We start from the raw sequence: 11,831 nt of genomic DNA, 5'->3' as shown, positions 1-11,831 counted from the left end.
ATATATAACATTATATGTGTTTTATCCTTTGGTCCATTTGTATAACGCTAGCTTACTGATTTGTCCACAAAAATCCACTACTGCAGACCTAAAAGCTGTCAAATACTTGTCCTACCCTGCAGCAGCACATCACATTCTAGTTGGATGAGTAGTGGCTGTCCTGCCAACAGTGCACTAAATATTCATTACAGTAATGGGGGAGAGGTAAACGGAGGAGGGCATGAATACAACCATCTGTGCTTCCAACAACACAGGCAACAAATTCCGAGCTACCATAAAGACACAACCAGAAAAAAAAGCTGTAGAAATAATAAAAATTAACATGTAAAATGTGTTTACAGGAAAAACAAAACTTTGTCCCATGGTGTTGTGGAAGGTTTTATTAAATATCAGCTCTTTTGCAATAAAGAAATGATGACGAGGACAACTAAGTTACTAAATCTGCTTTATGTCCTTTTTGTTCTTTTTCCTTCACCTTTCCGCAGGGGAGAAATGAAAAACACAGCAGGGGGCCACTGTAGGAGAACCGCTGGGTGCAGTTGCCATACGGTGAACTGCGGTGATCAGAATCTTCTCAAAGCGGTCACCCCTCCTCTATCTGACAGTTTGCTCCCTGTAGCACCCAGCAGGAAGACGGCGACTGTTTCAAAGATGCTCAAGGAGGACGGTAAATGTCTCTTCTTGTCAATGCCACCAGCTGCGAATGGGCCATCTCTGGCTCCGAACGGTAACAAGGACTGTTACATTACATCAAAGATATAACGTTATCGTGTCCCCTAAACACCAAATCCAACACTTTCCAAAACCCAATTTGGCTGCAAACTCCCAAATATAAATACCGTCCCTCCACACTTGTGTACTTCTTTTCAAAACCAACTCTAAAACAAGTTAACCAGGTCAGATAGTTGAGCCAAAACAGTCCATTTGTCAAACTCAGCAAGTTTTCATTCAATTAATGGTGTAAACATCTGCCTTACAGAAGTCTCCGCTCTGTTGTTATGAAACCTAAGCAACAATGTTTTATGTTATTTGCCTAATTTATGTTTATGTGTAAGAATTCCAGGTCAAAACTGTAAACCAATTTAATATACTGCATGTTTCTTCAAATCTATTCCCATACACTTCCAGCAACTCCTTAAAAACCATGGCAAAATTAATGTTTCATTTTTAGTGTGTTTTGTTTTAAAAATCAACGCTGTTTCTAGATCCAGCGCTCCTCTTATTGTTTGCTTTGAAAACTGAGGGATAAAGTGACAAGAGGTGCACATAAATCTTTTTCCATCCCTTCCCCTTAAAGACCCTCAGACAGGCGAGTAAATGTTTTGACACTTTGGCACACGGAGAAGACGGGAGGAAAAGACACGCAGAGATGGAGGAAGACTGAAGGATCCCCTGATATTTGAGTCGATTTGAAAAACGGTCACATTGCTGAAGACAGAACAAGTCGTCCCCCTTAAAAATAAAACCAGATTCTAAGAGGATATTTATTTACTCCACTGCAGAGCTGAATAATTACAGGAGATGAGCGTTGGCACGGAGGGTCTTTATGGATTACACCAGTGTTTCCGAGCAGCAGCATAGCCTCCTCTGATTGACTATAACGTTACCCCTTATTTGGCCACCGGTCACTCAAGTAACTCCAAGTTGGAGTGAATCATTCATCCAACTGAGATAGACTGAAAAGTTTGTCTTGCGTGAGAGATATATTGCTTTCTATTGACCTCACATAGACTACCAGTGAAGTTTTGTTTTATGTTTGTAGGTTTTCTAACATTGGCACCAGTTTTTCTGTAACTTTTAGAGAAACTTCTATTCCCCAGCTTCTCATAAAAGTACCTGAAGAAATCCATCCATCTTTTCAAAGATGTCAAAATGTCGGATAAATGTCTAAATGTGACAGGTCTGAACTCACCTTTCCACTGAGCACTCAGCGAGGAAGGAACTGGTGGTTTTTAGCCTCCGAATCCTTCTACACGTCACACACTGCACCTAAAAAAGAAAAGAATACAGTATTACTTTAAGCTACCATATTTATTCGTGTATAATACGATCTCATGTATAATATGACCCCCTTTTTTGAGCTTCAAACGCATAAAAAATTTAATCCTCAAACTACCTCCAATTTCATACATACTTCAAGATTTTTCAGCCTTTGCAGTCTTTATACATATCAGTAAAAAGATCATTGGACTGTTCATTTTATTTTAACAACATATGTACTAAAAGGTATTTTGACAACAAATATACAGTATACTGTATCAGCCATAGCAGCAACATATGAATTCTGGCATTTTACACATAGTCCACCAGGATGCGCAAACACAAAAGTCAGAGACTTCACATGAGATTTGGGCCATCTTGTGGGGGAAAAGCAGATTACTTCCTATTCGCGAGCGCCCCCTCTGGTGGGGAAACGTTTTTACGGGGATACAAACTTTTTCAGAACACCGGTAGACGGCAGCCATTACAGACGAACATGTGTTTGTTGTTGTTCCAGCAGCGGCCCGGTCACACACTAATGTCATTAGTTCGTTATCATTACTAAGCTGCAGGACTGCCTTTTTTTTCCTTTTTTTCACATCATGTCGCCTGCCTGGATCTGTTACTATCTCGCTCTGAGGCACGAAGGAGTGTCACAGGTAAGCTCGCGTCAACTGCTTTTTACGACGCGGTCTCATTTCCGGACTCGGGCATTTTGTGAATGAAGCCGATATTTCAGTTAAAATACATAAGTAAAAATATTTATCTGAGTATAGTACTACCCCCCAACTTTATGGATGATTTTATGGATTTAATTTTACGTATTATACTTGAATAAATACGGTACTTTAAGCATTTTCATCAAACTTTTACATGAAATATAAGAAGTCTGGCACAGATTAACGTTATTTATGTGGACTGAAAATGTACGTGTTACAATCTAAAATAAGCAGATGTTTGACTTTTTTGGAGGAAATTAAACAAAGTCAACTTGAAACAGAACACATTGGGACTAAGACTCTCTTTAGGCAGCCAATAAGATGTCAAACATCACAACAAAAAGGGAAAAAAAGTGCTGGCCGCCATCCTGTTGACCCTGCCGAAGGCCGATGACTGAAAGCGGTGACTGCAGAAGCATCACAACACAACAAAGCTAAGAAAGTGTGACAAATAGGAAGTCAAGATATCTGAAGGGTGTGGGAAAAGGAAGCAGATGCTGCCGAATTGTCCACTCACATTAGTAATGTGATTCCATTAATACAGAAACAGGAACACGGGCATCTTGGCAGCAAGGAAAATGAGGTGAAACTGGAAAGGATTAGCATGCACTGAAGGAATGACGGGCTTTTAAGTATTTTTTACTGGTCACATCTTTAAAGAAAAACACAAAGAATCATGCGCTGCCACAAGGAGAAAATAATATCGAAGTCGATTTACCAAAACACACAGAACAGCTTTAGCTCCTACCAAAACTACTGATTTTACAGTTGATTTCCTCTCAGTTATTAGCAAACCACCAGTACCAACAGGTTAGGAATGAAGCAAACCATGAACAGGTTAAAACAATTCAATGTTTGTTTGTGCTTCTAGGGCACAAAGTGAAAATGAGCAACAACTCAGGCATCAATGTTTCTAAAATGATGTGTCTTGTCTACAAGAATCCATCTGAATTTTTATTAAAATTAAGACCCACTTGCATCCTCAAGCAGGTGGGTTTAATTGTTCAAACAAAGGGAAATTGAACTTCCTTTCATGTCCAAATAGTTTTTTGACACTTAGGATCACCCTAAGCAGGGCGACTGAGAGTCAGATCCAACTCGTTTGAGAAGTGGCTCAACGACTCTGACAAAACATCCAGACTCTGAAAAGCGGTTCGAGCTCTCCATCAAGACTCTAGACAAACCTTCAAAAGCCCCACGCCACAACCCACAAGAGCCGTTGCCAACATCCTGTTGTCAGAACCCACCGGACATGCCAAGCCTCCGTGGTTCAGAGCTGCCTGGGCAGGAATGCATACAGCACTGGGCAGGTGGTTTTAAAGCTGTGGCTCTTTATGCAGTCAGTATATCCAGCATGAAAACATGTAGCCTGAAATGAAACCCCAAAATTCTAAATTTTACAGCCCTGAACTGAGCATTGATATGCTGAACATTTGCTAAAGCCGGCAGGCTGAAGCCATATGGGATCTGCCCGGGGAGGCGGCATGGCGGAGCAGTGGTTAGAGCTGTTGCCTCTCAGCTAGAAGGTCACAGGTTCACCTCCCGGCCCCTGGGCCTTTCTGGGTGGAGCTTCATGTCATTCCTGTGCTTTCTCTGGATGCTCCAGCTTCCTCCCACAGACCAAAAAATGTATATGTTAGGTTAATTGGCAACTCCAGGTGTGAGCGAATGGTTTGTGTCCCTGTGATAGACCTATCTCTTGCACAGTGATTGTTGGAGATACGCACCTGCTCCACACATCCCAAAATGAAGCAGCGAGTAGAGAAAATGGATGGACGGTTTCAGCCTGAACAGATAGGCAGCATTATGGGAAGAAAAAGGAAAAAAAATAGAATAGAGTATGTGTCTTTCCATCATCTGTATGCAAGACATCCACCAAAGAGCTGTCTGTGTCTCTGAGCTGCCACCAGGGCTTCTTGGACTGTAGAAACTGTCTGTCAGCATGTAAAAAAAAAAAGGAAGTTGTGTAACTGCTACCAATAACACATTCATCTTTCATACGGTAGCCTGAACCAAGAGTCTGCAACCTGCGGCATAAGAAGGGAAACATATTGACCAGTTTGAGATGATTTGGAGTCATTTCCTTTAGATTTTGTGGCTCTAAACAATTCTGATTGATGCAGAAATCCCTCAATTGTCAAACTTGCATAATTTTAGCTAAAAATTTAAACATTCTGCCTGCAGTAGCTTATGAAAAGACCCTTTATACATGAACACAAATGTCTTCGACACTATCTTGCAAAAGTCTTTTTTTATATATATTCATTCTTGTGGGTTTTGCTGAGTGAAAAATAGAGCATGAACCGGCGATCAAATAAACTTGGATGAAAGCAGATCATTTGTCTGTTTGATGCACAAAAGCTTTGATTAGTTTATGGTAAGTCAGAATAACATTTGTTACATAAGTCAGCTGCTAGTTGCCATGAGTCACCTTGTTATTCCTCTGACTGAGGAATTCAGGAGAGGTGGAGGACGCGCTTCACAAGCGCACACGCCGCCTCGTCTCTAAGGACACAAGCTTTACCCTACGACTAAATTAACTGAGGTGAATGCATCGGTTTGACTTTAAGAGCATCCGCTGCTGCTCTGTGTTTTGGGAATTCTCCGTTACCTTCCGCGCAAATATTACGAGCAGAAAAAGAAGAAGGAAGGGCTGCTTGTGCTTTGTGAAGACGTGCTGTGAAACACAACCCCATTAGAAAGTGAGAACTCGAGTTGACCTTTCTATTCTGCCCGAGCAGTAGCAAAAAAACAAAAAAACTGTGGTTAGTCCTGACAATTCTTCCTCACCGTGATGCCAAGTCTCCAACAGATACCTTTATTAGAAACCGCTCCTCAATCACTGTTTCTTTCCAGAGACTCTGCGTTCTTACAGACTGTTTCCACACGAGCAGCCCAAAGCGGTGGCAGAAATCAATCAAAACAAATTTAAGGAAAACAACTGGTAAGCAAATAACCGCCAATGAGCCGTGACCAAAAAATAATGTTGATTTGTAAATGAACTCTGCCCAATGTAAAGATTTATTTTAACTACGAAAGAAAATATTTTTAATCTGCGTCTAATGGAGGCTGCTCTGAGCTGATCCAAAGTTTCAACACAATTTAATTAACCCCGTTTCATTTCCATTCCTCCATCACATTTGCTACAGGGGAGAAGCAGATTCATTATTTACACATTTTCTGTTAGTTAACGGTTTAGTGTTTTTTTATTTTATTTTATTTTTTCCTTTTTTCAGGAGGATTTTTCAGAGTTTGTGTAGCGATGCTTTACTGTTTTGGTTTACTCCTACTCTCTAAAAAATCCAACTTGTGGCAACTCCAAACTGTCAAAGGTCAACTGACAAGTCAGACAAGACTGAAAGTAATAGATGACAACTACAAACCTCAGCAAAACTCAGTATTGTTATGCAGACGTTCTGACAGTTGATTTTATTTTGGTCCATTTGCTGTCAAAAAGCTTATTTTTTTTGTTTGAAAAGTGAAGTCAAATATTAAGACGGGAAGTCACACTGGGAAAGTTTGTGAAGGAGAAAGGAATGACTCACTCACACCCAACTCTGCTGCAAAGGTAACTTTGGAAAATTAGCATAGAGTGTTTCCCAAAAAAAGCTGCTCAGTGGCCTATAATTGATGGGTAAAAATGTGTTTCTGAGTGAACAAGGCAGGAAAATAAGCTCAGCAAATTTAGCCTGGTTAATTCTGGCATATTTACAGAAATGTTATTAATATGCACTGTCCGAGACACAATACTGAGTTTGTGAGAATGAGACAAGACAAGATTTATTATTAGTTTTAAGAAAACTTCATAGATATATTTTAAGGCTTTTATTCTGATTTTTAACATTTTTTTTAATACAAACTCAACTGATATCTTCCTTTGTCTGATTCCTTGAATCTCCTTAAACCTTAGAACAGTGCTTTAACTATGCATGGCCTTCCAACATCATATAAAAATGACATTCATGCAGAACTTTCCAAAAACTGAACATAAATATAAAACAAAATAAGTAATTATTGCTTTTCTTCATGATCTTTGCATGTCTTTACTTATTCTATGACATTCAAACTTACTAAAAATTCAACATAAATAAAAAACAAAATAAGTAATTTTTTTTCCTTTATGAACATCTATCAGATCTCTCTAGGGCTCTAGTTGGACTGCTTTAGGAAGGGGGAGGGGCTCACTGCTCGGGGAGGAGAAAAGTGCTTGAAAAGGGCTGTAGCCAAAGCTTCTAAAAGTCTCCAAAAACACCAGAAAAACTCACTAGATTTGTCGCTAGAGGGGTCTTAAAAGTCACTAAATCTTGTGACAAAGTCGCCAAGTTGGCAACACTGTAGGCGAGACAGTTACCTCTCAACGAGAGATATCATGGGAGTTTAATATTGCGAGATTTCAGACAACGAGATCTTGTTATATCCCTAGTGGATGGGCAGTAATTTTAGATTTTTTAAATAAATAAAAACTCAAATAGTTCATATAAATGATTATTATTGTTATGATTATTGTATTTACAATAATATAACTAATATTGCTCTATCCGTGTCTATATATATTTAGGTTAACTTGAATGACAAAACACAATCTCAGCACTCTCACTTTTTCCTCCAAACCTGTTCTCCACTCACATCTCTCTCTTTTTTCAAACCATCTGTTTTATTTTTATTTTTTTTGCTTGCTCAGAAAACTTGTCACTTGTTTGACACCTCTCTTGACAGCTTTGTGCATCTCACAAGCACCCAGAACAGCAAGACATGCCAGTTGAAACCTGACAAGAAGTGGGTTCTGCTTGAATAAACAGCAAAAAAAAGACCATCTCAGATACAAAAATATTGAAAAAATCCTCAAGAATGACTAAYTAAAATGAGGCCAAGAAGTTTATTAAACTGTTTGATGAACTGATAAGAAAACAAAAGATCCTATATTAAATAAAATTCTTTAAAATAAAATCCTCATTCATCGATGTGCATATTAGGGTGTGATTTAATTTGATAAGACAGCCCAGAAAACCACAACTAACTTATTTGACCATGTCATTTAACTGTTTATTACACCTACGGCTATAGTCCTTGGTATTAAACAAATTTAGTGCTGACTTCCAAAGAAAAACACAGACTTTTCATAAATAATTCTCACACCAACAAGAGATTTTAAGCCTGAAAGCAATTTGGAATGACCCAGTTTGATATGAGCATAATATATTGTTCACAAAACACTTTAGCAGGCTTATTAACCCTTCAGCTTTTGTACAAAATGTACAATATTTGTCACAACCTTTTTGCTAAAAGGGAACTAATCAGAGCTTCAGCATTAAGAGGTCACTCCTGCTTGACTGAGCCCATCACATAAAGTGTATTGTTACCCTATGGCATCACTGTCAGTGAAGCGGTGTAAGCTTCTCTGAGTGTGTACATTAGCAGCTAAAGGCACTGACGAGCCCGAGTATTTAGCTTTTTATCCAAATGTCTGGGTATGAGCGGTTACTTATGTGCCGTGGGTTTAACCCTGTGTTTCCTGTTTGCGTCTTAACTGTTCATGACATTACAGGCAGTTGGTAGTGAGGCATGTAAATTCATATAGGAAGATCGTGTAAGCTAAATGATTGAGCTGTACACCCAGTCACTTTGTAACGCCCATCCAGCCACACTTTGTTGCACATAGGAGTCGTCCTCAGTTCTGCTCGAGTTTACAGACTGCCATCCTCAGCACCGTACCAAACTTCTGCACTCTACTTTGTAGTTTAAATACAGACATTTGTTTTGGCTGGAAGTCGACACGTTTCTGATTAGCACAGTGTGTGTTTGGCAAATCCAGCAGATGGGTTGAATTAGCCAACATCCTCCRTGGCCTTGGGGGGTTAACACAGTTTTTCTGCATGTGTGCCACACGTAAATACAGACAAACTGAGTCCTGAAGTAATTACGACCCAATCAGACCAATCGGGTTAAAACCTGATCTATTACTGTGTCTGAGCGAAAACAAGAATATAAATATGGACAGAAAAGTTACATGGAATTGAGAATACTCACTCATTTATAGCTAGATGTTATTTAGGAAGATGTACGTAATTTTAAAAGCAGTTATTTTATAAAATACAATAAACATGCATACAGTGTCAGATGTCTCTTTTTCTTTATGTTTTCTTTATATTTATCAATTTGTGAAAAAGACTACCCGTGAAATGGTGTTTATAGTTATCCTGTGCAAATACTGTACCTTACGTCAAGCATACTTTATTGTACTTCTTACTAAAGAGKGGATTTTTATGCAGAATACTGTGGCAATCTCAACCTGTAAATTTCACTCATGTAGCAACTAGGACATGTTTTTTCATCTCTCTTAATTTTGATTATTTTCTTATATCAACTATATTTTTTTCACTGTTTGAAACAAATCCATTAATTTCAGGAACCATCAAAGCAGCTTTATGAGTTATGATTTATTCATACAACATAAATGCAGGAGTGTATCCATTTTTCATAAAAATGCATATTCTCCAGGAAGTTTTATATTAGTCCTTCTGTCTTCAAGGTTTTTTTAAATTCATTCATTAGGAAATACAAGAAAATCTATAAAAAGTGAAAAAAAAAACTAGATACCGCATAGCGGTAACATAATGACCCCCGCACGCACAAATGCACCGAAACTCAGAAGCCTTTATTCCTAGTAAATGTCATGCTACTAGGTGCATCCCAAAATTGTAGTGGTTTGGGTGTGGGCAATGGTTGACCTGATGGGTAGCCCTTCAACTAAAGAAAATCTGAAGCTCCTATGTTTAAGTTTTTGAGCAATAACCATTTTTGTGTGTCCAGATACCCATTTTCAGATAAATTGGGGGTCCGGGGGATGGGGGGCACTGATTGGTGGGCCTGATGGATAAAGCTTCATCAGAGCTAAACAACAAAAGAAATCTGAAGCTCCTATGTTGAACAGTTTCTGAGTTAAAAGCATTTTTGCATGTCCTGATTCCCCCTGTTTGAAAGGAGCCCCCTCCTCAAATATGGGGTCTATCATAAAACTGTAAGCTGGCGCAGTGTAGGTCGGACTCAACTACAGTCCTACCAAATGTCATGTTGATCGGTGCAGCCGTTTTTGTGCTACGGTTGACCAAAAATCACTGAAGAAAAATAAACAGTACGAAAACAACAACTTAYGCTTCGCGTGCGGGTGTCATAATAAGCAACGTTTGTACATTTTATTATCAGCTGAGCTGTGATGAAAAGAAAAATACAGTCAAATACCATGAGATTGGTATAAATGTTGAAAATACTATGCTATAAAATTTGGGTCATACCGTCCAGCTATATATGTTTCATTTAAAGCTCAACCCTTGTCTTTCTTGCCAACCAGCCAGACTGTTCATTAAAGACGAACTCTCTGAAGAAGTGTCCCATGCCCAGTCAACAACGCACCCTTTGTAATCATTCACTGCCCAAATGCTTCGAAGCACAGAGAGACAATTTCTGTCAGAAAAAGAAAACAAAAATTATAATTTGTCCTGATTAGCCTTCCACCAGTTATGCAAAACCACCACGAGTAGCACTTGATGATCCAAGAAAACTGAAATATCCAAGTGAGAACTTGATGGGATTTAGGTCAGGATATATTTTGAGCGCATTTCTGTACAATCATGTCCACTTCCAGACCCTGCCTAGATAATTCTCTTAAAGCGAGTGTAATGCTGCGTGTTTCCTGCGACATCAGCTTTCTCGTCCCTTTCATTTTTTTTTTCTTTTATCCTTTCCCATTCATTTGATGTGCTTCTGCCTAATCTTCCTCGGGCTGTCGACCTCACAGAGACACAGAAGAGACACTCAGCCACTGAGCCACAGCTTCTCATTTACACAGAAGGAAAAAGCTTTCCTTGTTCGCCGTGCTTAAAGTGCTCGCCTCCGTCTGGGTGTGCACGCGTGAATTTTTTCATTGGAGTCTAATTTGCTGCATGACATCGGACTCACCAGCTGCTGGGTGAGTCCGACATGTGACCCACTGTGATTCTGAATTATAACTCAGCCACTGAGTTCTGTATTCCACTCGGCTATAATCTGAAGCCCATGAATGAGAACTGGGTGAATTATCAATGAGTGCTGATGATTCCAGTAGCTTAAAGGGGAATGTCAGTAATTGTTTGAAGAAAAAATGTTGTTTACCCCTCTAGCCACTGGATAGCTTAGAAAAAGGTCAAATGATACCTAAAGCCTGCTTCAGATGCTGGGAAAATTGCTTTAAATTGACATTACTTCAAGGTCACATAAGTTAAAGTGATGCCTTTTAAGCAGGTGAGCATTTGTCTGTGTTATTATCATTTTAGAATTTATTTTCAGACTGTTTACCCAAAGATTTGGCTCGTGCATCATCTGTTATCCGTGAATCAGAGCCCCTTCTGTCCGAGTTTTGAGTTTTAAGTCATTCCCTTGTGGAAAAACGTCCATTTGATAGCTCTGCTTTGGTTGATCGACCATCTGTGTACCTATTGTCAATCCTATTCTCAGAAGTGCTGCTGAAGTCAAAGAAAAAAGTAGAAGCCAAAAATAGCTACAAAGGGTATTTAACAAATTGTTAAAAATAGAGCCTCCCATCAGAAAACCACTCCACTGATTATGATGCTTCAGCTGGTCGACAATTATGCAGCCTTAACTTCATGTTATGCAAGATCTACGTTTGTTTTATTTTTGCAACTTTGACACGACAAAAGAGAATTTACGTTAAAATGAAAGGGGTGTGTTAAATCAAAGCATGTAGTCAGCGTTAAAATGATTTAATGGAGGAGACAAGTGAGGTCAATATGATTTGTTTTTATTAGTCACCTTACATCTGTAGTTTACAGAAAATAACTAAAAAAGATGTGAGCGTGCACGTGACTTAAAATGTTGTGAATCTCTCTCCGATTGTGGCCACAGGCTTCCATCGCAGCACAGAACGACAAAACATCACTACTCCAAAAGCTTTCAAAGCACAGCCAGCCGTGTCTGAGATATTACTCCTGACGTGCAGACAACGAAAAGAATCCTTCAGTAAGGGCATAGGTACAGCCGAGGTAAGGCTGAAATACTGTGTAAAAAATTACTTTGTTTCATTTATTTTTATTGTTAAACAAATGTGTGCAAATATGTATGTAATATGTATGTAATATG

General features: G+C 39.0%; 1 protein-coding gene across 4 annotated transcripts in view; it reads right to left on the bottom strand.

Moving 5' to 3' along the window:
* Positions 1–11,831, bottom strand: part of LOC106522258 (double-stranded RNA-specific editase 1) — a gene marked incomplete at its 3' end in the record, with an annotated part of 105,104 nt that overhangs the window by 64,884 nt on the left and 28,389 nt on the right. For all 4 annotated transcript variants that reach the window (XM_014015204.1, XM_014015203.1, XM_014015205.1 and 1 more), the window contains 1 exon segment: positions 1,913–1,989.

The sequence above is a fragment of the Austrofundulus limnaeus genome, unplaced genomic scaffold, assembly GCF_001266775.1.
Source record: "Austrofundulus limnaeus strain Quisiro unplaced genomic scaffold, Austrofundulus_limnaeus-1.0 Scaffold125, whole genome shotgun sequence".
NCBI lineage: Eukaryota > Metazoa > Chordata > Actinopteri > Cyprinodontiformes > Rivulidae > Austrofundulus > Austrofundulus limnaeus.
This window is presented reverse-complemented; position numbering and strand designations above follow the sequence as displayed.